Below are 23,053 nucleotides of genomic sequence, written 5' to 3'. Positions count from 1 at the left end.
TCTGAAAAAGAATATATACGTGTGTGTGTATATATATATATATATATATATGTATATATATATATATATATGTATATGTAACTGAATCACTTTGCTGTACACCTAAAACTAACACAATACTGTAAAACAACTATACTTCAATTTAATAAATAAATAAAGAGACTACGGAAAAAATATATATAGTCTCCCTTATTCTTAGATTCCTGCCCAGAACGACTCAGTTACGTGTTCCGGAGTTTCACAAGATCCTCTCCCGTAATCCTCTAGCCAGTGTCTCAGCCTCTCTTTGTCCCTCAATCCTCCATCGCGATGGTGAGGGGACGGCAGCCACCGCTGAGTGGGGCACAGTGACCAGCGGTCCAGGCACAAGAAGAAATGTCCAGGCCTCACAGGAGCTGGAAGGAAATGCATCTGTTTCGGTGCTTTCTCAAAGACCCAGACACCTGGGCCTCCCTGGGAGGGCTCAGAGCCTGCACAGACCAGTGTGGACCAAACCTTTTCCCACAGAGCAGGCAGGCAGACAGCACTGGGTGATTTTCTGTCAGTGATCTCTGTCTTAGCGCCTTAGAGACAGAAGGCACTAAGGTGTAGGAAGAATAAGACTCCAAGCAGATGGACGATGTTGCACAGCTTAATAAAGTCAGGGAGAGTCAGGCATCCTCATAAGAGGCTGGGGACGACAGGCCTGGGCTGGAGCGGTGGCCCACAGAGGGACAACCAAGGGGTAGTTATAAGCAGAGAGGTCCGTGAGCTTTCAGTGTTTTTAGGCAAAGAGAAAGGATCTGAGGCCCTTGGTTCCAAGACAAGAGCGGAAGCTACTGCAAGACCAGATGAGCCCTTCCCGACGGCAGGCCCCTCAGAGAGATGCTAAGGTCACCCTTAGGGAACCCCACTCTGTAGCCAGCAATTGCCCTTCTGCGGGGCAAACCTGCCAGCCAGCCTCTCACCAGCACACAGGCCTCCTCCTGCTTCCAGGCTGAGGGACGGGGAAGCAGTGGGACGGAGTCACAGCCCCTCCTCGGGGATCAGCCAGGTGGGGCCACCCTCACCTTGAGTCTGGGAGCTCTGGGGGGAAGGGAGAAACCTATAGACATATTGACTATAATAATCAGAGTAATCACAATGATTCTCCCCACCTGCACAGAGCTGTTTAGCTAGCAAGACCCTTGTTTCTTTTTTTATAGTCTTTTTTTAAATTAAATTTTATTTTATTTATTTTTGGCTGTGTTGGGTCTTCACTGCTGAGCGCGGGCTTTCTCTAGTTGCGGCGAGCGGGGGCTACTCTTCGTTGCGGCGCATGGGCTTCTCACTGCAGTGGCTTCTCTTGTTGCGGAGCATGGGCTCTAGGCACGCGGGCTCAGTAGTTGTGGCTCATTGGCTCTAGAGTGCAGGCTCGGTAGTTGCAGCGCACGGGCTTAGCTGCTCCGCGGCATGTGAGATCTTCCCGGACCAGGGCTTGAACCCGTGTTCCCTGCACTGGCAGGCAGATTCTTAACCACTGCGCCACCAGGGAAGCCCAACCCTTTTGTTTCTACTGTCAGCCCCCATGTCCCTGGGTAGCTGGCCAAGGAAGGAGAAGGATCCCCGCTCCATTCCTCATCTGCCCAGACTCGGGCCCACGAGAGGCCGTCCACACAGGGTCTGGCCCTTGCTTCCACCACTGGCGCATGCGGCCTTTGCCTAGCTGTGCCCTTCCAATTTTCTGGTGTGCGGCATGCTCCCATGATGGCCCCGCCCTGGAAGGAGGCACTGTCCACGCTCCCTGGGGCTGGAGGGACCCTCAGAGGACGTGCAACAGCTGCTCCTGCCTCTGGGAAGGACAGGCAGCTCCTGAGTCATTGCAGGCAGATGGGAGCCCGTCCTATTTTTTTTCAAAATATCCACAAGGAATGCCACCATCTGCTTAGGTAGTCAAATGTGTCTAATAATCTGACAAGGCCAAATGGGGAACCGCGACAGCACCATTTACTGCTGGGACCAGCAACCCGAGGAAATGGAAAGAATCCCTTCTCTCAGAACAGCCATTTTCAAGTTTGCAACGCACTTTCTGGGGAGCTTTGCAGTTTTCGAGGGTCCTACCTATGGAGCTTTTAAAAGAAGTACTTTTTAAATGTGGGTCCCATCCTCAAGACTCGGAATGAGTAGGTCTGGGATGTGATCTGGCCCGTTGTGGTTTTGAAAAGGTCCACAGGTGATTCTGACGCACAGACAAAATTGAGAGCCCCTGGGCTGCGTCATCTCATTACTTCCTCGAAGAAAGAAAGACTTCCCAGAAAGACTGGAGACACATAATGTTATTTTCAATTTGTAGATGAGAAAACAGGCTCAGGACACCTAAATGGCTTGCCCAGGCTAACACATTTAACTAAGCTTAGATCTAAGAGCAAAATCAGGTCTTCAGTCCACTGGTTCATGCCTTCCCATCTCACCATGCTGCCCACCAGAAGGGGGATGGGGAGGATGCTAGGAAGCTCTTCTTGCTCAAGAACGTACCTCCCAGGAGGGTGGAGCCTGTGAGTCACTCACACTTTAGTTAATCTCACAGTGTTCCGTCATGTCAAGTTTCCACATCACTGTGGGGAAAGATAGCAAACCAATGAAACGGAGGTTATCTTTCCAAACTTTGAGCAATGACAATGGAAGACCAGCCCCCCAACCCCCAGGAGTCGTATGTGTGCTCTGAAACTGTTTAAGGCACTTTCCAAACTTTTCTGATGCTAAAAATCTCCTGAGACACTGCAAATTCTTTACTTAAAAAAAAATTAAAGAAAAAGAAAAAAAAAAAAGAACTGAGTCAGAATCTCCACAAAAAGGGATGGAGAAAACAGCTTCCACAAGCTCCTTGGTGATCCCCACGGTCACAGAAGTTGGGGGAAACTGCTCTAAGGTAGTGGTTCTCCACAGTACAGGGCGGCTATTCAAGCATGACAGAACTCCCACTCAGCACTTCCGCCTTTAAAGCTGTCCTTGGGGCCTCTCAGGTGACAAGAAGTTCCATCTAGAGCAGGATTTCTCAACCTTGCACCACTGACATTTGGGAGCAGATCGTTCCTTGCTGGGAGGGGGTATCCCGTGCATTGTAGGATGCTGAGCAGCATCCCTGGCCTCTGCCCACTAGATGCCAGGAGCAGCCCCCACCCAGCTGTGCCAACCAAAAACGTCTCCAGACATGGCCAAGTGCCCTGGAGGACAAAGTCTCCCCGAGTTGAGAACCACTGGTCTAGCGGAAAGGGTGGAGGCTAGTGTGTAGACAGCCCAGCTGGTCACGGGCCGGCTCTGCTACTGGCACCATGTGCACTGAGGTGACAGTTACAAATTCTTAAAGCCTCAGGTCCTCCATCTGTGAATAGGGATGATGTCTGTCTTGCAGCAATGTTGTGAAGATGGATTATGATCCAGAAAATAAGGGTTCTGATTAACTTAGTAAAAGTCATCCAAAGGTGGAGGGAATTAGCTATGGGCCCCCTAAAGCATCTAGGGTTAATCCAGCAGTAAACCCCATAAAGGCCTTATTATGGACTGAAGTGTGCCCCCGACCTCATATGTTGAGGTCCTAATCCCCAGTCCCTCAAAGTGTGACTGTATTTGGAGATAGGACCTTCAAAGAGGTAATCAATTAAAATTAGGCCATTAGGGTGGGCTCTAATCCAATCTGGTGGGTGTCCTTAAAGAAGAGGACATGTGGATACACAAAGAGACACCAAGGATGTGTGTGCACAGAGGAAAGACCACATGAGAACACAGCGAGAAGACAGCCATCTGCAAGCCATGGAGAGAGGCCTGGGGAGAAACCCATACTGCTGACACCTTGATCATGGACTTCCAGCCTCCAGCACTGTGAGATAAGAAATTTCTGCTGTTGAAAGCCTCCCAGTCTGTGGCATTTTGTTATGGGAGCTCCAGCAAACTAATACAGGCCTCTTCCTTGATTCTGCTACCAAAGCAGACACTTGCCTGAGCAATGATTGCAGATCCTGCACTTGGCCCATCTTCACCACTTTGTGGGTCATCTCTACTGGACCTCATTTCTCTCCACTCGTCCCTGGGAAGGGGTCAGGGGGTCAGGAGGGAACCACACAGCCCCTCACAAACAAATCCCAGGGTGGGCAAGTAACCTTCTGTGCCCAATACATTCACTCGCTCTCCTGTCCAAAGCCCTTTTGGGGGAGCTTAACAACGGCACACAGGGCTAAACCTCCAGCACAGACTCTTTGCTAAACATGGGTTTTCAGCTCAGGGTAATAATACTCTACATGCCTAAACCACAGTGATAAAAAGCCATCTAGATGAGAAGGTGTGCTTTCCCAGTGTTTAATAATCAGCCTTTCAGTAGAAATTTGGTTAGAAATTTGATTTTCTGGAGAAGGCACCTGGGGACCAGGCTTTTCTTAATAATTTAAGAGCCATATACCACATAGGCGACCCTCCACTGACACAGGACATATAAAGATATAGAGCGTGTCCTAATAACAGCTTTAACCTACATGGATCATGCTGGGGATCGGGCACAGTTATAAGTGCTGCACCCACGTGCAACCCTATGAATTGGTACTATTGTTATCTTCGTCGTAAATGAGGAAACTGAGGCACAGAGCCGTTATGCATCTTATTCAAGGTCCATAGCTAGTGAACAGCCAGACCAGGCAGGAGCCAAAGCCAAGGAGTGTGGACGTCTTGAGGAGAGGAAGTGGTTCCTCTTCATTCGGGCTGCAGCCCCTCCGCACCCCTGCAAGGCCGAGCACAGACGTACCCACTTATGCTACCCACGCGGTCCCAACACGAGAAGCACTACGGGGTCGTGGAAAGAGCATGAGCTTTGGAGTTCGATGGACTTGGGGGCGGGGATCAAACAGCTCTGTGATCCTGGGCAGGCTACCTTCCTCTCTAACCCTTAGTTTCCTCGACTGTCAAAATGTGAAAGCACCTCACACGCTATTTTAAGGAAATAACAAGACAGTCTCTGTCATAAGACGCCTAGCATGGCACCACGCGCTAGAGCTCCTCAATCAACATTTGTTCTCTTCCCTCTCCCTCACTTCTTGTTGAAGGACTTTGTCACTGACTCCTCAACTGGGAGAAACCTTCCTCTCGTGTCAGAAATCATCCCTCAAGACCACTGGTGTCTCCAGTTTGTTCAAAGGCAGGCTGACCGGTGCACATAACCAGGGGCTTGTTACTCTCTGCATTGAACGTGGTCCCCAACCTTCCCTCTACCCATATTGGAGCGTCTACCATGTGCCCGACTGTTCTAAGCCCTTGGATACTTCAGTGAACAAGACAGAGATGGGCTGCCGTCCTTACAGTGAACACATTCCAAACTTAAAACGAACTGTGTTTGGTCGCTTGCTTAACTGTGGAGTCCTGTCTACAGGGTCATATTCACCTGGTTCTATCTCGAGGACTGCTCTGGCCCACAGGGAATTTGAGGGAAATTGATAACCACCCTTGGACCCATTCTCTTGGTTGGGGGATTCTTTTGTATGGCCTGGAGTTAAGCCCTTCTCAGTTGTTAACACCTGGGAGTGAAAGAATTTATCCAAGAGGGAACACCCTGTCTCCCATCCCCCAGCCCAAGCTCTACGATCGTGTCTCCCAAGTGACAGGGAGCAGGTTCACCATTTCTGTCATAAGGCAGAGGAGGACAGGAGAAGGGGTGAAACCAGAACCTTTGGGACCTCTACTCTGAAGTGGGTCTGTGGGGCATCACTTTGGTGCCTCAGCCTCCACTGCCTTTCCTGGACCAGGTGAGAGCTGGGGCCCAAGCCCTCTCACTGCTGTGAAGCAGACATTTAAATTTAAGTTTTAGAAACCAGACTTCTTTGGAAACTGCAATGCCTCGCCCTGCTGTCTCCAAGGTCATGGGTATTACAGAGAGGAGTCATTCCTTGCCCTGGGGAGAGAGAGAAATTGAATCTAGAGACATCCCATGGATCATCGAAGCGGCATCTCCTACATTTAAAAAAAGAAAGAAAAAACACCCCACCAAAGAGGCAGCGGCCAAATTAACTGTTTTCCTGATTAACAAAACACAATTAAGCCCCAAATGCTGCCGCTCGGGGGAAGGTTGTTTGCATTTTTTTCTGGGGACCTTTCTAGTCATCGAGCAATGACGGCTTCATTCTGATCCCAGCAAGAGGGGCCGAGAGAGAAATAACGCCGCAGACTCATTGCAGCCACGCTAATTCCCCTCCAGGGAAGCGAGACCCAGCCTCAGAAGGAGGGACATGAAAGCAGAGGAAGTGCTGTCACTGGGCAGCAGTGATCATGGCCAAGGGGCAGCCAGCATCCCCAGGAGTGGGAGAGGAGGGAGGAGGTGGGTGTGAGCTCAGGCTCTTGGAAGACAGGGACCCTAAGAGTCAGGGGACCCAGAACTGCTCCACGCGGAAACTAGCCTCTCCATGAATATCCGTTCAGTCAGGAAGGGAAGGAGGGAAGAAGGAAGGGATTGACTGATGTGCCTTTATGAAACCACAGAGTGAGGACAATGAAGCATACGCCCCCGTTTTGAAGGCAATAATGATAATACTTATTTACTGAGCATTTACTTTGTGCCAGGCCCTCTGCTGGAAGCATCCACTGCCTCATTTCACCTTCCCAACAATCCTGCTCATTTTAAATGCAAGCAAACCTAAGCTCACAGAAGTTGAGTAGCTTGTCCAAGATCACATCTGGGAAGCAGATTTACACCCAAGTCTCTGGGACTCAAGCTCACATGTTTGTCAACCAGAGTCTTAGCGGCATTTTCTCCCGGAGGTTACCAGCCGAGGCGGGCACCGATACTCTCAGGGACAGGGCTCAAGGCAGCGGCATCAGCTGCTCCATCTGCTTCACCAGCCCCTTTCTGCTGGGCCAGGGTTTCCATGGAGCTAAATCACAGCGGCTGGGGAACCAACCCCTCAGGGCCCATGTCTGAAGATAGTCTCCACGCTCATGTTGGCCTCTAAAGCTGGAGGTGCCTTTCCACCCATGGATAGGGAGCTAGTGGGGTGAGAGGCAGGGATGAAAGAGGGAGGGACAGCCAAGGGCAGAGGAAGGCAAAGAAGCAGGGTGAGCTGGGCAAGCAGATGCAGTTTGGGTTTTTTAATCAGCGGGGACCCAGAACATGCCACCAGATCCTCTGGCCAGGGCTCCAATCCCTTCGGTGGGAGGACCCAGAGCACCACATTACTGTCCCCGGGTGCTCCCCACCGATCCAGGGCTCACTTACCCAAAGTCCTCAGCCACGTGGAGAACCTCTGAGAGCCACGTATGGAGCTGACAAAACCTCCCAGGGAGGAAACTATGGAGGTTTAAATAGGCCATGACATAAAGTGAAGAACTCCAGATTCTCAGCTGGAGCTATGTTTCAACAGTGAAAAAGCATCTTAAGCTACTTGACTGTATCTTAGCTCTTCAGATTTTTTATGCATTAAATAACTGCTAGGTCTTAACGAAAGCTCGTTACATAAATTTGGGGAAAAGAGCAACAAAAGCACTTCTTATAACACAAGACATCAGCTCCTTTATTGTTTCATTGCTCTTGGCATGAAAGCAGGTTACTGAGAGCAAGTACTTCACAGGGCTACATAATTTTGGTATTTTTCACCTTACTATCAGGGCTACTGACTCCGAAGATCATTTACCATCAGCAAAGAACAATCCACTTCTGATATCCTTTTTTTCTCCATCTCTTTTTTTTTTCTTACTGATTCAACACCCATCAACTGATCGGGTGCATTGCTCACCTTTATCCACAGCTCTGGAAAACAACATGTGCTACAAAAATTACTTGGGCCACTAGATTCTAGCCTCATGAAAGTACCACTTAGAAAGTCAAACAAGGGAATTCCCTGGCGGTCCAGTGGTTAGGACTCGGTGCTTTTACTGCCATGGCCCAGGTTCAATCCCTGGTCAGGGAACTAAGATCCCGCAAGCCACTGAGAGCCGCCAAAAAAAAAAAAGTCAAAAAAGGCTTTGTACAAATGCCATCATAAAGAAGCCCAAGGAAATGTACTAATATGTGGGCTTGGGGGGAGCAGTACAGTGTTGTGACTAAAACCCACGATCTGGAGTCGGACTGCTTAGGCTCAAGCCCTGGTTCTACCACTTATTGCTTGTGTTTGAACAGCATTAAAGCATCTTAAGCCACTTGACTTCATCCCAGCTCTTCAGATATTTTATGTATCAGAGAACAGCCAGATCTTAGTGAAAGCTGTGAACCTGGGGCAAGCATCTTAAACCCAAGCCTCAGTTTCCACATCCAAAATATGGGGTGGTAATGGTCTCCACCTCAACAAAATGTAGGGATATTAAATTAACCGATCATTGTGAAGCGCTTGGCACAGAAACCTCCTGATAAAAGTAAGTCATCATTATTGGATTTTTATTATGATAAAAAAATTATTGAAAATAACTGGGCTGATCAGTCAGGATTGTAAATGTTTATTGTTATCATGAAATCCATGGCCAAGGTCAGTGGATAGGCATTGTCATGAATGTAATAAAATTGGCTTCTGTCCCTCAGCCTCCTGTGACATCACTTGACAAGAGCTGCCTCACTCACTCTGGGCCCTGCCCTGTCCCTCCCCTGCAAAGTGGGTTAGACTGCCCCCTTTCTGAGGGTCCTTCCAGCTCCAATGCTGTGTCCACTGTGGGGGGAAGGGTGACGCAGGGAGGATCTACACCATCTGCACTTGGGAGAAGGGGAAAAACTCTGCTTGAAACTGATCTTCTAACCCCTGGCTGGCCAATTTTCATCTGATTTACGCTCTCCCTACTGCAAGAGGCTGCCCCAACTTCCCCTGCTGGGGCGTGAGGAGCCAGGACGATAGGGTGAGGACCCACTGCCCCCTCCCACACACACGCACACCCGTGCACATGTGCACACACACCTCCTCTTGTGCCCGATGCCTCAGTTGCAAAAGACAGGTTGATTTAAGTCTCCTCTGGGGGCAGTGTCTGCACCAGCTGGTACATCCAACAGACGATGCTGTCAACCCTCCCACAAATGGTCTGGAATGAGAACAGCTGGATTCCCGGCAGGAAGAAGAATAGAAAGAAAGCAGACACCCACCCCACTGGACCAGTTCTCTTGCTTGGCTTTCTCTAACCCAGGCACTTAGGCCCAATCCAGGCTGATGCCTGCCGGGGCCCAGCTGGGATGGAGGCACGGAGTGTGCAGCACAAGGGCCCCTGACCTGGCCACCCTGAGAGATGAGCTCCTCACTCAGGAAGGGAGACTCGAGGACTGCGCTTGGGGGCTGAGTCCCAAACCCTGGCTCACTGCCATTTCAAGCCTCACTTTCCCTAGTTGGGCTTCATGCCAGCTGCTCAGGCCCTCCCTGATCACTGGGAGATCAAGATTGAGATAACGTACACGAGGTGTATGAATGGTTCAGAGAACCATCCCAAACCTCAAGATGAGATCAGAACCTGCCATTTCAAAGCCGGAGCACCCGGGGCTAATCCGCCACACTCAGTTACAGGATTTGAAGATCTGCCTCCCCGGGGCGCTCTGCCTGCCCCGTCGCTCCTCTGGGGCTCCCTGGGACGGAACTTCAGACCTTCTCCACAAAGCCTGCCCAGCAGCTCATCAGCATCTCCTTCCTTCAGACTTGCTGAATCCCCTGCTCTCCACTCCCCATACCCACATGCGCTCGGCCTCCACCCCCTCCCCGGGAGACTGAGGCCAGGGGCTTTCCTACACAAGGCGCTAAATCATGGGCTCTGATCCCTTGCTTGATAAACAAGCATTGTTTGTTTGTTTCCTGTCCACCACAGCCTCCGGGAGCAGGAGCGGGGCCCTCAGAATCCCCCATCCAGCAGAGAGAGTTGGGAGTAGGTTCCTGACTCGGGGGCCGCCATGTGATCTGGGGTACATCCTTAATCCCTCTCTGCTTCAGTTCCCACATCTGTAAAATATGGACAATCATCTCCATCCTGTCTAATTTCAAGGGATGTTCTGAGAAGCAAAATGAAGGCACTTTGAGTGGCAAGTATTATTTAATGTAAGCTATTTATAAGGGGTTTATAACTCTTTTGTACTACTTTTGCGTGTGATTATTTGGAAGTGAGGAGAAGACCTCTTTAGGGGTTCCGCTATCCTACTGGAAGCTGACGAACCAGAGAAAAGTAATAGTAAGACTGGGGGGGAAAATACAAAACAAAAGTCCCCTCTGGAATCCAAGGACCGAGAGTCTTCGTGCCTCCTCTGGACAAAATTCTTCCTCTCTGGAACACTACCTTTATCACAGGGGAGGTAATGGAACATAGGGGTCAACATCTTGCCCAACAGTCCCTGTAGGACTCACCCTCCTCCCTCTCATGGAACACTGCCCACTGGCCTAGAGCTTGAATAAAAAAGCCAAGAAAATAAGAATGTATTAAGTCACGTCTGTGCCCCCAGGTCTTAAGCATCCACTAAGAAAGCAAGGTCCAAGTGGTTGTTAAAATCCTACACTCTTCGGGACTTCCCTGGTGGTCCAGTGGTAAAGAATCCACCTTACAATGCAGGGGACACGTGTTTGATCCCTGGTCAGGGAACTAAGATCCCACATGCCACGGGGCAACTAAGCTCACGCACCAAAACTACTGAGCTCGCGCGCCTCAACAAGAGAGCCCGTGTGCTGCAAACTACAGAACCCACGCGCTCTGGAGCCTGCACCACAACTAGAGAGAGAAAACCCGAACACCACAACTAGAGAGAAGCCCATGCGCCACAACGAAGATCCCGCATGCCTCAACTAAGACCCGATGCGGCCAAAAATAAATAAAATAAATAAATAATAAATAAATCTTTTTTTAAAAAAATCCTACACTCTTCTGAGCTGTGAGCGATATGTCTCTCAAGCTAAAAGGAACTTTCAGAGAAGACATGGTGTTGATCGTGATGACAAGCCACTCTCATGACCAACACTTACTGAACAACTCACTTGACCTGTTTTAATGATAAGCTTTACAATCTCCTTGTAAGGTTAATAGCATTATCAGTCAGGGCAACAGTTCTCAAATGTAAGCATGTTCCAGAAGCACCTGGAGGGCTTTGGAACCCAGATTGCCGGGCCCCACGCCCTGAGTTTATCATTCAGTCGGTCTGGGGTAGGGCTCAAAAACTTGTATTTCTAACAAATTATCCGATGGTGCCAATGTTGCTGCTTGGGAACCACACTCCAAGAGCCACTAAGTTAGGTGTTCAGGAGAGACTCCCTTCAAATGAAGTCCTCTACCCTGGGTCATCTATCCACAGCCACACAATCTAAAATACCTGCACTGAGATTCAAACCTAAGTCTACTGATGCCAAATCTTGTACCAGGTTCCTTGTTGCCTCGTTGTCTCTTGGGACTGAACCCAGTGGGGGTGAAGTATGCAGGGCTGGCCCTGAAGTTACCTAGTGTCTAAAGCCTTTTGAAGAAGGTCTGAAGATAGGGCAAGGAAGGGAAGCAGAACCAGATGTGGGAAACTGGGAAGAGGCCTGGTGGCCACTTGAGCCAAATTCTGCAGGAAGGAGAGGTTTACAGAAGTCATTTGGGGATGCTTTATTTCCATGCCCAATTCCACCACTTGCCGGACGTGGTCTTCATGGAGACCGTGTCTAAGATCCCAAGTCAAGTGGTCACCCATAAACTTGCTGTGAGGTCGACCTCTAAAACCCAGGCCAATACCATGTGACAGAATCGAAGTTGCAATGAAGTCAGTCCGACAGATGGCTGTGACTCAGTTTCCTTTATTAAAAAGGAAAATGATTCCTGTCACCTCAAGGCCCCAGCACGACTGTGTAAACAAGTAGCACTTAAAAACAAATACCCAGCCCTAGCAGCTCTCCTGTGATGGGTGTTCTCTAAACACCAGCCGACTTTACCGTATCAGTGATGTGGAATGTGCTCTGTGAACTGGAAGGTTTGCAAAGCACTTTCCAAATGTGCTCCTCGTTGCTGATGTTGGCACGAGCTTTAAAAGATTCCTGGATGGAAGCATTTCCTGTAGATTTTAACTCGATCCTCTCCACTAAAATTTTTATTAAAAGTAAATAAAAAGACAATTTTGCTTAGTGGCCATCCCATTTCAACCGCTTGTCTCCTGGACTCAGCGCCCCTATGCTTGCTGCCACCAGAGGCCATGTCAAGCATTCATTAAAAAGAAACTGGGTTTTTAAAAATAGTGAGACATCTGCATATAATGTTGTTTTATCACTACAATTAGGCAAATTGGCTTCTAAATCAAATGTGAAATCATTTCAGGAGGATTTATAGTCAGCATAAGACAACAGCACAAAGCAGGCCCCGGACAGGTCAGCTGCACCCTTGTACATCATCCAGCGAAGCTACTGGAAAGGGAGCACGAGGGGGAACTTGGCAGCAGCATCCCTGCTCTGTCCTCATCGCGTTCACAGTCTCTGTGACTCTGTGTGGGGTGACTCCTGGCTCTTAGAATCCAGCCTGTAGAAGGTAGGATCCTTTCATCTGTGTCCTGGGACCCTTCAAATCTCGCCCAACAGGGAAGCATCAATTTACTCTACCTGTGGGAAGCACCAGCCAGCTGCTAAATCCTGCCCCAGATCCATTCTGCCCCAGATAAGTTTTCAAAACTCCAAAGGCAGTTTTCAGAGCCAATCGCATAGAAAGAAGGGGTCACTGATCATTATCTATAAGCGCCTTATCAATGTCTTTTATGTTTATTATCCCCTTAAACAGTTAATATTCCCTTACAAAGAGGCATGCCTTCTTAAATCAGACAGCGAGATCTGTGTCACCCATCTATTCCCCTTTTTTGCCATGGCTGCCAGACATCTCAAAACTAAGTTTAATATTCAACTGCAATCACTTAAGTAGCCTAGATTTTTAGTATAATTATCTCTGCTCCTTCTTCTCTACGGTTTTGACCTTTTATTTTATGTCTTAATGAACACACGCCAGGCTCAGAGCTAACATGAACCCTCCCTTTCAGCAGAGATGGAAAGGATTTTACAATGTTTCAGGGAGCTGGAGGTGGCCCAGATTCATTAATGAGCTGAGCCATCGACCAATATTCCTAATCAGAGTTCTTATGGTGTTAGAATGATCCCAAAAGGGAAGTGAAAAGCGAACTCTGATTCTATTTATCAAGTGCCTTCTCTCTCAGTCACCTTAAATATCTTATTTCATCTAATCCTCACCATGATCCTATGAAATCGGTTCAATCAGTTTCTATAACCTCAGTTGTCTCATCTGTAATCTGGGAACAACTTTCTTATTCAAGTTCTCATGGTTAATTAATGGGGCTAAGATTAGATGCAAGATAAATCTGACTTCAGAGCACACCCCAGCCCGGCCTACACAGTGCTTTTGTAGAAAACAGAGTAGGACATACCTCTGGGAGGACACAGTCCTACAGTGACAGGGACACTGTCTTCATGCAACTAGTGTGTATGCTATAGAAAGGGCCAGGTTAGAAGCCGCTACTTCATTCTCAGAAATAGCCCCGAGATAGGCAGAGACCGCTAGTTCTCACCAAGATCCTTGCTCTCCTTCTTTTTGGGGCCATATTTCCCAGTCCCCAAACACCTAGGTGGGGCCTTATGACCACACCTGTTGAATAAAATGACGGCAGGCATCATATATGTCACTTCCCGGCTTGACCTGTAAACTCCTAGGCAGTCCCCTACTCTCTGTCCCCGTCCCCTGGCTGAATGGAACACCTTGAGGACAAGGGAAGGATGCAAGCACAAATTGGAAGGAGTCTTGGGTTCCTGAATGACTTTGTGGAGCTGAGCCCATTCCATCTCCTTCGAACTGCATTGGACTATATGATATGAATAAGAAATATAATTTTATTGTGTTTAGGCTTCTGAAATTTGGGGGTTATTTTTCATTGGGGGTTATTTGTACTTCACTCACCCTATTGCAAGCCTAACTATCTTGCTTCCTTTTAACAGGCTTGACTGAAAAGATTCCAATGACCTAAGTTTAAAAACTTGACCTCCTGATTCAAGAGGATGGAGGCTGTGGGGAGATGATCCCATTTCCTCGTTCCTGTAAGTAAAATTGTCCACAAATCACCCCTACTCAAACGCCAAGCTTCAAGAACATTTCAAGTTAGTCTCACTTTCTACTCAGAGCTTCAGTCATACCTATGAGTCATAGAACGGCAGGGTGTTCGAGCTGAAAGGCACCTTTGAGATAATTATTACAAATTTGGAAGATAGGAAAACGAAAGGCAAGATGTATGGCTCGCCTGGGGTCTCAGAGCTGAGGCTAAAACCCAAGGTTGGTGACTCTGGTTCCAGGGCTCTTGCTCTCCCTGCATGGATGGAAGCCAGGCTCAGGCAGCTGAACAGATGAAGGCAGCCCAGGCCTGCCTACAAGCCCTCCTAGGAAAGCAGGGAGTGTTCAGAGGAAGGCTGCTCTATGGATGGAGTCCGCTGGCGCCCTCCACTGGACGGACGCAAGTCCTCCACCTCCAGACACGTCCAAATTGCAGGACTCCTCATAAAGAGTGACGGAGCTATGGCAACGCTCTCTAGGTGTCCATGGCCACAATGAACACTGTGTTAAAACCCCTTTGAGATTGTGAGCTATTCACTGGCATGTCCCCACGTTTTCCAGTCAATGGATCCTGCCTCCAGTACAAAGGTAATGTCACTTCAGGCAGGGATACTTGAGTCTACTTCTCTTTCACACCAAGAGCAGGGAGCACAGCTTCCCGAATCACAGCCTCCTCTCTTCTTCCCTCTGGTTCACTGACGCTATGAAAATAGAGAATGTCCTCCCTCTACGGTCCCTATCTCCTTTTTTAAAAATTTAGTCTCCAGTTCTCCATGAAATTAGCATTTGTCCTCTCATCGTGTTTGTGGCAGCATCAGAATAGGGAAGAAAGGAACCCAAGAGAAAAAGAGGTAATAAAAGCTTCCATCTAAATGACACCTGAGTGGACAATGAGAAGCGGGACCCAGAGGCCAGTGGGCTTGTTGCAGCCTCTCTGCAGGCTGCTCTGAACAAAAGCTTGCTGGGGATAGAGTGTGGTCTGGCAGCGGCCAGCGTGCTGAACGGGGAACCAGAGAGTAATTGTTCTCTATTCAAAAGACAATTTTCTCAGAGATGGTGACAAGCCTCTGCCTGACACTGAGCCTCAATTTCCCCAGCTCTTTAAAGCAAATGATTAAATAACCATGGAAGTCAGACGTGACATTTTATCTCACCAGTTCCCTTTGCAGAGGCACAAACCCAGGGCCAGAGAGGGACAGGACTTGCCTAAAATCACCCAGCTGAGAAGCTCAGCCCAGAGCTCAGCCCTGCCTCCTTTTCCCTACACGAGAAATGCAGCTCTCTGCCTGCCTCGGCACCGTCCTGCCCATCCCCAGAGGGACAGAACAAGCAATATTTTAGAGCACTTTAGCCACAAGATTTTAGGAATCAGGAGTTCTGGTGTATACTGAGCATGCAGGCTGATTCTGGATGTCTCGGATGAACCCGGAGATGTAAGTCAGGGGACTCAGGGTTCTAGACAAATCTACCAGTAATACCCTTTGTGGATAATGAGCCTGGCCACCCCGCTCCATAAGATTAGCATGAAAGATCTGATGAAAGAATATAATCCAAAATTTTATTTTGCTTTGTATCTAGAGAGGAGACCCTCAGAGTGAATCTCATCTGATTCCTTTATTTTCTTTTACAACCATTTTAGAAAAGCAGGACTCAGAGAAGGTACATGCAATGAACTTCAGGACTCTGCTCCCTAAGCCAGCTTGCCCCACACGTAGGGGTCCACACAGGAAGCTGGAGACCCACAGACTCCAGGACATTCCCAGAGCGTAAAAGGAGACTCAGTGCCCAGCCCAAGGAGAGCGGGCGTCCAGGCTGCCGCAGGGAGCCACCTTCTCCTTGCCTGTGGCTCAGCCGCATATTTACCCAAAGCCTCCTCCCATGCCGATTCCCCCGCTGCATCGCAGGCATACGGCTAAAGCCTTAGTGGTCACTCTAAGATCTACCACCAAGAACTGTTCACAGACCCCCTGCTCCAGAACCACCAAGGGAGTGTTTTTGCAGCTTTTAAGGCTTTATACCAGAGTCACTGAATCAAATCTTCAGGAGGGAGGGCCAAGAAGTTATGCACATTTATTCCTCCTAAACCAACAGCTTCCCTGCATTTAAAGTAAAATAAAATAAAATCCAAATGCCTTAGCCCCACCTGCAGGGCCCCATGGGATAGTGCCCGACCCTCACCTCTCTCCACCGCTCTGACTCTCGTTGCAGACACACTGGCCTGCTTTGCGTTCCTCACACTAAACTCATTCCTGCCTCAGGGCCTTGGCACTTATTTTTTCCTCTGCCTGGAGCAATTTTCTTCCGGATCTATTCATGCCTGCTTCCTCTTCATTATTTATATAATGACTGTTTACTCGAGTATCGTCCTCTCATTATCTAGGTCCCAGGCAGCTCCCTGATGGATGCCTGCCTTCACTATCCCATCTAATACTGCCTCCCGCCCACCAGGTCCTTTCCTATCATCAGAATGCCTTGAAAACAGGACCTTTGTCTTTTTCCCTTCTGTATTCCCAGCAATGAAGACATCTAACATGTCATAGGTACTCAATAAATATTTGTGGACTGACTGAATGAATGGCATTACCTTGTTTTGTTCTAAGATTCTCTTCTTTGTCTATCTGTTACTAACCATCCATCTATCATCCATCTCCCCCGCTAGAATGTGAGTTCCCTGAGAGCAGACACTTGTCTTATTCCTACCATATCCTCAGTGCCTAGAATAATATCTGACCCGTAGTGGGTGCTCAATAAAGAGATGTCGGATGAATGTTTCAGAATCCTTGGACTGGGACTTCCGTTTGGGCTGGGGACAAGGTGATTGTCTCAATCAACAAATATATCTCCCTCCAGTCATGTGCAAGAAGCTGGGATACTTTTTTTAAAGGTATAAAACATGTACCTTCCCCCCAAATTGCCCACAGATTCATGGGAGAGATAGAGGCCTGAACAAATTATTGCAAGTGCCTCAATAAGGTGTGAACAAGATGTTTTGGAGGTACAAAGCAAGAAGCCACCTCTAATTCGGACAACAGGAAGTCTTCAGAGAGGATGTGATATTTGAATATGGCCTTAAAGATGAAGTAAAACGGGGATGGAGAGATGGAAACAGACATTCAAAGAAGGAAGGGTTTAAAGGCAAATGCACGTTGAAGAAAGAGTCCAGTGAGTGGGGAGTATGGAGGGGATGAGGATAGAATTTCTGGTCCAGGCCAGGTCATGCTGAAAAGTTTAATTTTGGTCTATAGGCCAATAGTTCCCAAACTACTCAAGTGGAAACAATTGCTCCCCATTTTAAAGCCTCTTTATAAGCAAGCTGTATGAAGATCAAATAATCATTCACACAGAACAAATAAAACTTCAAAGTCCAAAAATCCATGAAGTCCATATTTTTACTCCAGAAACATAAAACAAAGTTCAGCAATTACAATTTCAGAAACAAATAACTTCGGTTTCACTGGCCGTCATTTGGTAAGTATATTTTTTAAGGTGTTTAATTAGAAAACGAAGAAATGTGTAACTATATGACATATGCGAGGCTTTTAAAACGAATTTATTTTGCATTGCATGGATGGTCACAGCGTTTACCTGTATGAAAAACGACACACGTGTCTCCTGGATGTACTGAAAGTGCATGGAGCACATGTGGGTTACCGAGCCCCAGTTCTCCGGCGTGTCCTCTATAGATCGGAACCACTACTAAAGGTAATGGGAAGTCTTAAAAGAATGGTGAGCAGGAGCTTATTTGGATGAGATTTGGGTGTTAGCCAGCAAGCAGCAGTTAACTTGCAGATGGGAGAAGGGTGCACTGGGGTACAGGAACAAAGCTGTCATCATCCATGAAAGACATGAGTTTATGAACAGAGGCAAAGATCTCACCCCCTTTCTTTCTCCACACCCTACCCCAGCTCTGAAAAACAACCGACAAGTGATGGCCCATAGGTAAAAGTAAACCAAACTGTCCCTTGTGCTAATTTTCAACCACTGACCCCTGACCACCAGAAAGGGAGAAAATCTTTAATGAACTGTATGAGTCCTGCAGGCTGGGCCACACACTTCCAAGCACCTAATATTTTGGTGAATTTCCTTTTAGACTTTTCCCTGGGTGTATCAGGATCACACTGCCATGTATCCCTTTTCTTCCCACTCTCTATATTATTCATACTGCTGTATCATAAAACATTTTTCTAAAAACACGATTTTTAGTTGTCACATAATATTCCACTCAAAGAATGTCCCACAATTTACCACGCTCCCATTGTTGGACACTTAGAGAGTTTCCAATATTTCACTATTATAAATAGCGCTGTGAGGCACAGCCTTGCACATAAATCTCTGTGCACATCTCTGATTATTTCCTTGGGGCAGAGTCCTAGGAGTGTGATTGCTGGAATGTTTGCCATCTTGATGCATCTCACGTCGCACTGTTCCCCCCTGCCTGGTGTTTTAGTGGCCAAAGATAAATACCCCTGAAGGGATGCGTGTGGGGAAAATAAAAAAAAGGAGCTCTAAGTGAGCGCCGGCTGATGCATCCCAGCAGAAAGGAGATACTTCCCAAGGGCTAATCTGGGTGACAGGCAAGGCTAGTTATTTATTCGTGACATTTAACTGACCCCTTCTGTCCAGAGGGGACTGACCTAGAGGAAGAAGAACTAATGTATCATATGGAAACGTCAGGCGGAGTGGGGCAGAGAAGGATGCCAATGGTGCAGTGAGTTAGCTGCCCAAGACCCAAGGAGAATGACAACGGGGGGAATAAGAGGACTTTTCGTTGTCTGTCCTCTGCCACAAGGATTGTCCAATAAAGTACAAGAGGCCCAATTAAATCTGAATTTCCAATAAACAACAAATAATTATTTTAGTAAGTGTGTCTCATGAAATATTTGGGACATAATATTACTAAAAATACATATATTGCTCTGAAATTCTAATTTCACGGGCACGCTGGATTTTTATTGGCTACGTCTGGCAACCCGACCTGCTGCACCATTATTACACAGGAGCGCTTAAGAGCAGCCACCACACCATTTGGGAGGCGAACACGAATTGAGGGGACATACGCGTGGCGTCCAGGAAACTGAGAGCACTAGTTAAAGGAAGCAGGGCTGCAGCTTCTTACCAACGAGGGGATTTACCGGGAGGATCTCAGCTCAAGGATCCCCACCCTTGAGAAAGCCACAGAGAGATCCAGAGATACTGAGGAGGCTCTGATTGCAGCCTCTTTGGGGCACAGGGCTCTGGGCGTGCACTAGGATCGCCCGGCAAAGGGGTGGATGGAGCACACACGACTATGGTGAGGGAAGGCTGTGCCCATGGCAGTTTTTCCAGGAGGAACGGGGTGGGGGGGAGGCAGCTGCAAACAGGCTGAGGCTACAGACCCTGAAAAGTAGCTTCTCTCCCTGACCTCACTTCTGCCAGCAAACTGCTTTACTTAAGAGAGGAGAAGGGAAAGAAAGCTCCCCCAACACACACACACCCCTTCCTGTGGTCGTGCCTCAGCAGTCCCTCGCACAATATGCTCTAAATTAATAGCTTCAGGGAGATAATGGTTTATAAAGCAGGAGTTTGTATGCAACCAGGGAAAATGCTCTGCCCCTTATTACACAGCTATATTTTTCTTTTGCAGTCAGATTATGGGCAAACAAGGTTAAATGCACACACAGACACACAGACACACACACACACAGAGGCAAATAGGCCTCAATTTTCTGCTCCGTGACCCACTGTCTCAAACTCCCTTCTTTGGCTTGGTTTTGGTTGTTTTTCTTGCCTCCATGTTTCTCCTTGCCCTTACATCCCTCCTTATTTTCTCCTGCTCATTATGTTTGGCCCTTGTTTATTTTCTTTTCCCTTTTTTCTTTTTCTATTTCTGTGCTTTGTTAGTTTTCTTATTCTTCATTCTTCGTCTTTCTCTTTGAGGCAGAAGAATGGCCCAGTCAAAAATAAATTTAAAAGCATAAAATGTAAGAACGAGAAGGTGTCTCAGATATCATTTTGACATAAGGAAACCAAGGTTCATGAACGTGAAGGGACTCTGTCAAGATAACATGGTCTCTGAGTACTTAGGATTGGGGTCCAATCTCTTCTCTCCAAATTCAGTTCCCTTTCCACTGAATCAAACTTCTCCTGGGTCTGGCACCATTTGGTAAGTTGAGTGGCTTTCTGTTGTGGGGTGAACGGTGTCCGCCAAAATGATCTGTCCACACCCTAACCACTTCTCCTCCCTGTACCTGTGAACGTGACCTTATTTGGAAATAGGCTTTTAGCGGATGTAATCAAGTTAAGATGCAGTCATACCGGAGGAGGGTAAGTCTTAAATCCAATGACCGGTGTCCTTATAAGAAGGCTATGTGAAGACGCAGGGACACTGACACACACAAGAAGAAGGCCATGTGACAGTAGAGGTGGCACTGGAGCAAGGCAGCTGCAAGCTAAGGAACGCCAAGGGGCCAGCAACTGCCAGAACCTGGGAGAGAGGCGGGAGACGGACCCTCCCTCAAAGCCTCCAGTAGGAGCGAATCCCACCAACACCTTGAGTTTTAACTTCTCGCCTCCAGAATTGTGAGAGAATACGTTTCTGTTGTTCAAGCTGACCATTTTGTGATCATTTGTTACAGCATCTGCAGGAACAAATACACCTTCTCATGTTCACACTCGGCCAACACGGAGCAGACCAGGGTCTATAGTGTGGATCTGCAGCCCCTTGGCCCAGGCTCTCCTCCCTCCACCAAGAGCTGCCTCATCATCCGGAGAAAAAGTGCCAAAGGAACACCTCCCATGGCAAGAGGGTGGACCATATTTCCAGATTTGGGCACCCATCAGACCCTCCGGGGATGGCAGACTTCAGGCCGAGCCCATCATGTGGACACTTCTGCGAGCCAGCAGCTGTCTGAGGCCTGGATATGCAGGCTCAGGGCTGTGTGTCCAGAGGCTGAGGCCCGCCTTCCCACCCACCCCTGCTTGCCCCTGAGGAACCCAAACACTCCCTAGAGATGGCCTTGGCTTGACCAGGGCAAGTGAGGAAGGGTGGGGAGGGGCTTTGGGAGCTGGGAGGGGGGAGTCTCATGCTAGCTGAGGCCCCTCCTTGAACATCCACACAACCCAGGCCTGCATTTGGGCCCAGCCTCTGAGCCCTTTGGAGGTTGTTGTCGGCTCCCAGAACTGCCGAGTGGCTCCCCCAGGCCCAGAGGGGAGCTCTTCTTCCTGTGTGTGTTGGGGGCGGGCAGGGGGGAATAGTAGGGGGGCGTGGCTCTTCCAAAGCTGACCATGGTGTCCCCAGAGCAGCAGAAAACAGGTGGCAGGACCAAGAGCTCTGGGCCCTGTTCAGTTGTGACTCTGGGTGACTTGCCTGTTCTTGGCTCCCAGCAAATTAAAATGTCTTTCATATTTATAACAGGGACCATAATCCGCCTTAGGTCTTGAAGTCAAGGCGGAATACAGTCAATTCTGCTCTCTTGTCAGATGCTAATCTGACTCACTGATAATGAAGAAAGGAGAAGGGGATCAGAGGGGAAAACCAGGTTTGTCTGTGTAGTCAGAGGATTTGCAAGGGAAGGGGGACTTTGAATTAAAATTCAATATTAGGAGGTAGGGAAATCAAATGCAGAGAGACTGGCCTGAAAGTGATACAGGAGTTGATGGAGAGAGAGAGAGACAGAAACAGAGACAGAGACAGAGAGATTGAGAGAGAGAGAGGAAGAGAATGACAGCTGCACCGGCTTAGGCAGAAAAGAATTGGAAGAAACAGAATAATAATGCTGTACATCTGAAATCAGATTACAGCTTCCCCTCCTGAATTAACTCTGGGGAGAGCGCTGGGGGCGAGGGGAGGGGGGCGCCAGATAACAGTGGGTATGCCACAAGCATTTATCTTTTACTTTAATTTCTCCATTTAGTTTGTGAGTTTAGGCTCTTCTGGGTGGGGAGGGAGGTCGGTAAAGCATTAAGAGCTAAAGGAGAGAAGCAGGGGGAAAGAATGAACAAATGGCATCGTCCGTGCGGGGCTCAAGAGAAAGTTCAGAATCACATTAGGGTGCTTTTGCCCCACGTCTTGAATTAAAAGGTTAAACAAAAAAGTAGTATCTTTATTTTCTTTTCATCCAGAAAATGGAGAGTACAAAAAAAAAATGTTCTGTTCCCGAAGTTTGAGTTTACACCTGGCATGTCCCTTTCAGTCAGTCCCATGGGTGTCTTTTTGTTCCTGTTTGGGGGCGGGGGGCAGTACAAGCTCTTTGAGATGCTCTGGAGATCCCCCGAAGTGAGATGTGAGTACATCGCACGGCATCTATTTCAAGGCAGACCATCCCAAACATGCTTTCCAAATTTACCGAAAACTCATCTAGCTGTTTTCACATGTTGTGGGAAAAATAAAAACCAGAAGTAATTTTATTTATATAAGTAAAAGTTGTGCTATTGTCAAATGATTCTATTGAGTAAGTGTAAGAAAGTGATTCCTTCTACACTGAGCTTCAGCCCCTCACTTCCGCCCATTGGCTGTCATTTTCTAGACGAGAACTGCTCCCATGCTGCAAGGTGCCTATCTTGCCCTGTACGTTTCTCCACGTTAAATAAAACTGGGTCCCTTGACTCTCCCTCACTGTCTTAGTCAGCTTGGGTGGCTATCACAAAGTGCCATAGACTGGGTGACTTATGAACCACAGAAATTATTTCTCATAGTTCTGGAGGCTAGAAGTCCAAGATCAGGGTGCCGCATGGTCGGGTTCTGGTGAAGGCCCTCTTCTGAGCTGCAGGCTGACTTCTCCTTGTGTCCTCACATGGTAGAAACGGGGTGAGAGGCGTATGAGATATAAGTTAGAGCAAGACAAGGTGGGTACGAGCAAGGTTTAGATTGACAATAGACAGCACAGGACCAGGTAGCAGGCACTTTTCTGTCCTACTGGCCCTAGCAATCATCACCCAGCATTATCATTATTTATTTGCCTTTGGTGTTCCCTGCTAGAGAGTGAGCCCTTGAGGACGGGGATGCTGTCAGGTAAGCCTTGGGTCCCCAGGATCTACCATCACATCCATTCCCAAGGCAGGAGTATCATGACAACAA

The 23,053-nt window shown here is 48.1% G+C and overlaps 1 long non-coding RNA gene and 1 other non-coding gene across 16 annotated transcripts in view; one reads left to right on the top strand and one right to left on the bottom strand.

Moving 5' to 3' along the window:
- LOC133096891 (uncharacterized) overlaps positions 1–23,053 on the bottom strand; it is a 401,345-nt gene that overhangs the window by 215,756 nt on the left and 162,536 nt on the right. The gene's annotated exons all lie outside the window — the stretch shown is intronic.
- On the top strand, positions 7,827–7,898 carry TRNAK-UUU (transfer RNA lysine (anticodon UUU)). Its single transcript has one exon. It is a non-coding gene; the product is annotated as a tRNA-Lys (tRNA).

Source organism: Eubalaena glacialis, chromosome 8, assembly GCF_028564815.1.
Source record: "Eubalaena glacialis isolate mEubGla1 chromosome 8, mEubGla1.1.hap2.+ XY, whole genome shotgun sequence".
Lineage (NCBI taxonomy): Eukaryota > Metazoa > Chordata > Mammalia > Artiodactyla > Balaenidae > Eubalaena > Eubalaena glacialis.
The sequence above is the reverse complement of the archived record's forward strand: the minus strand, read 5'-3'. Positions and strand labels throughout refer to the sequence as shown.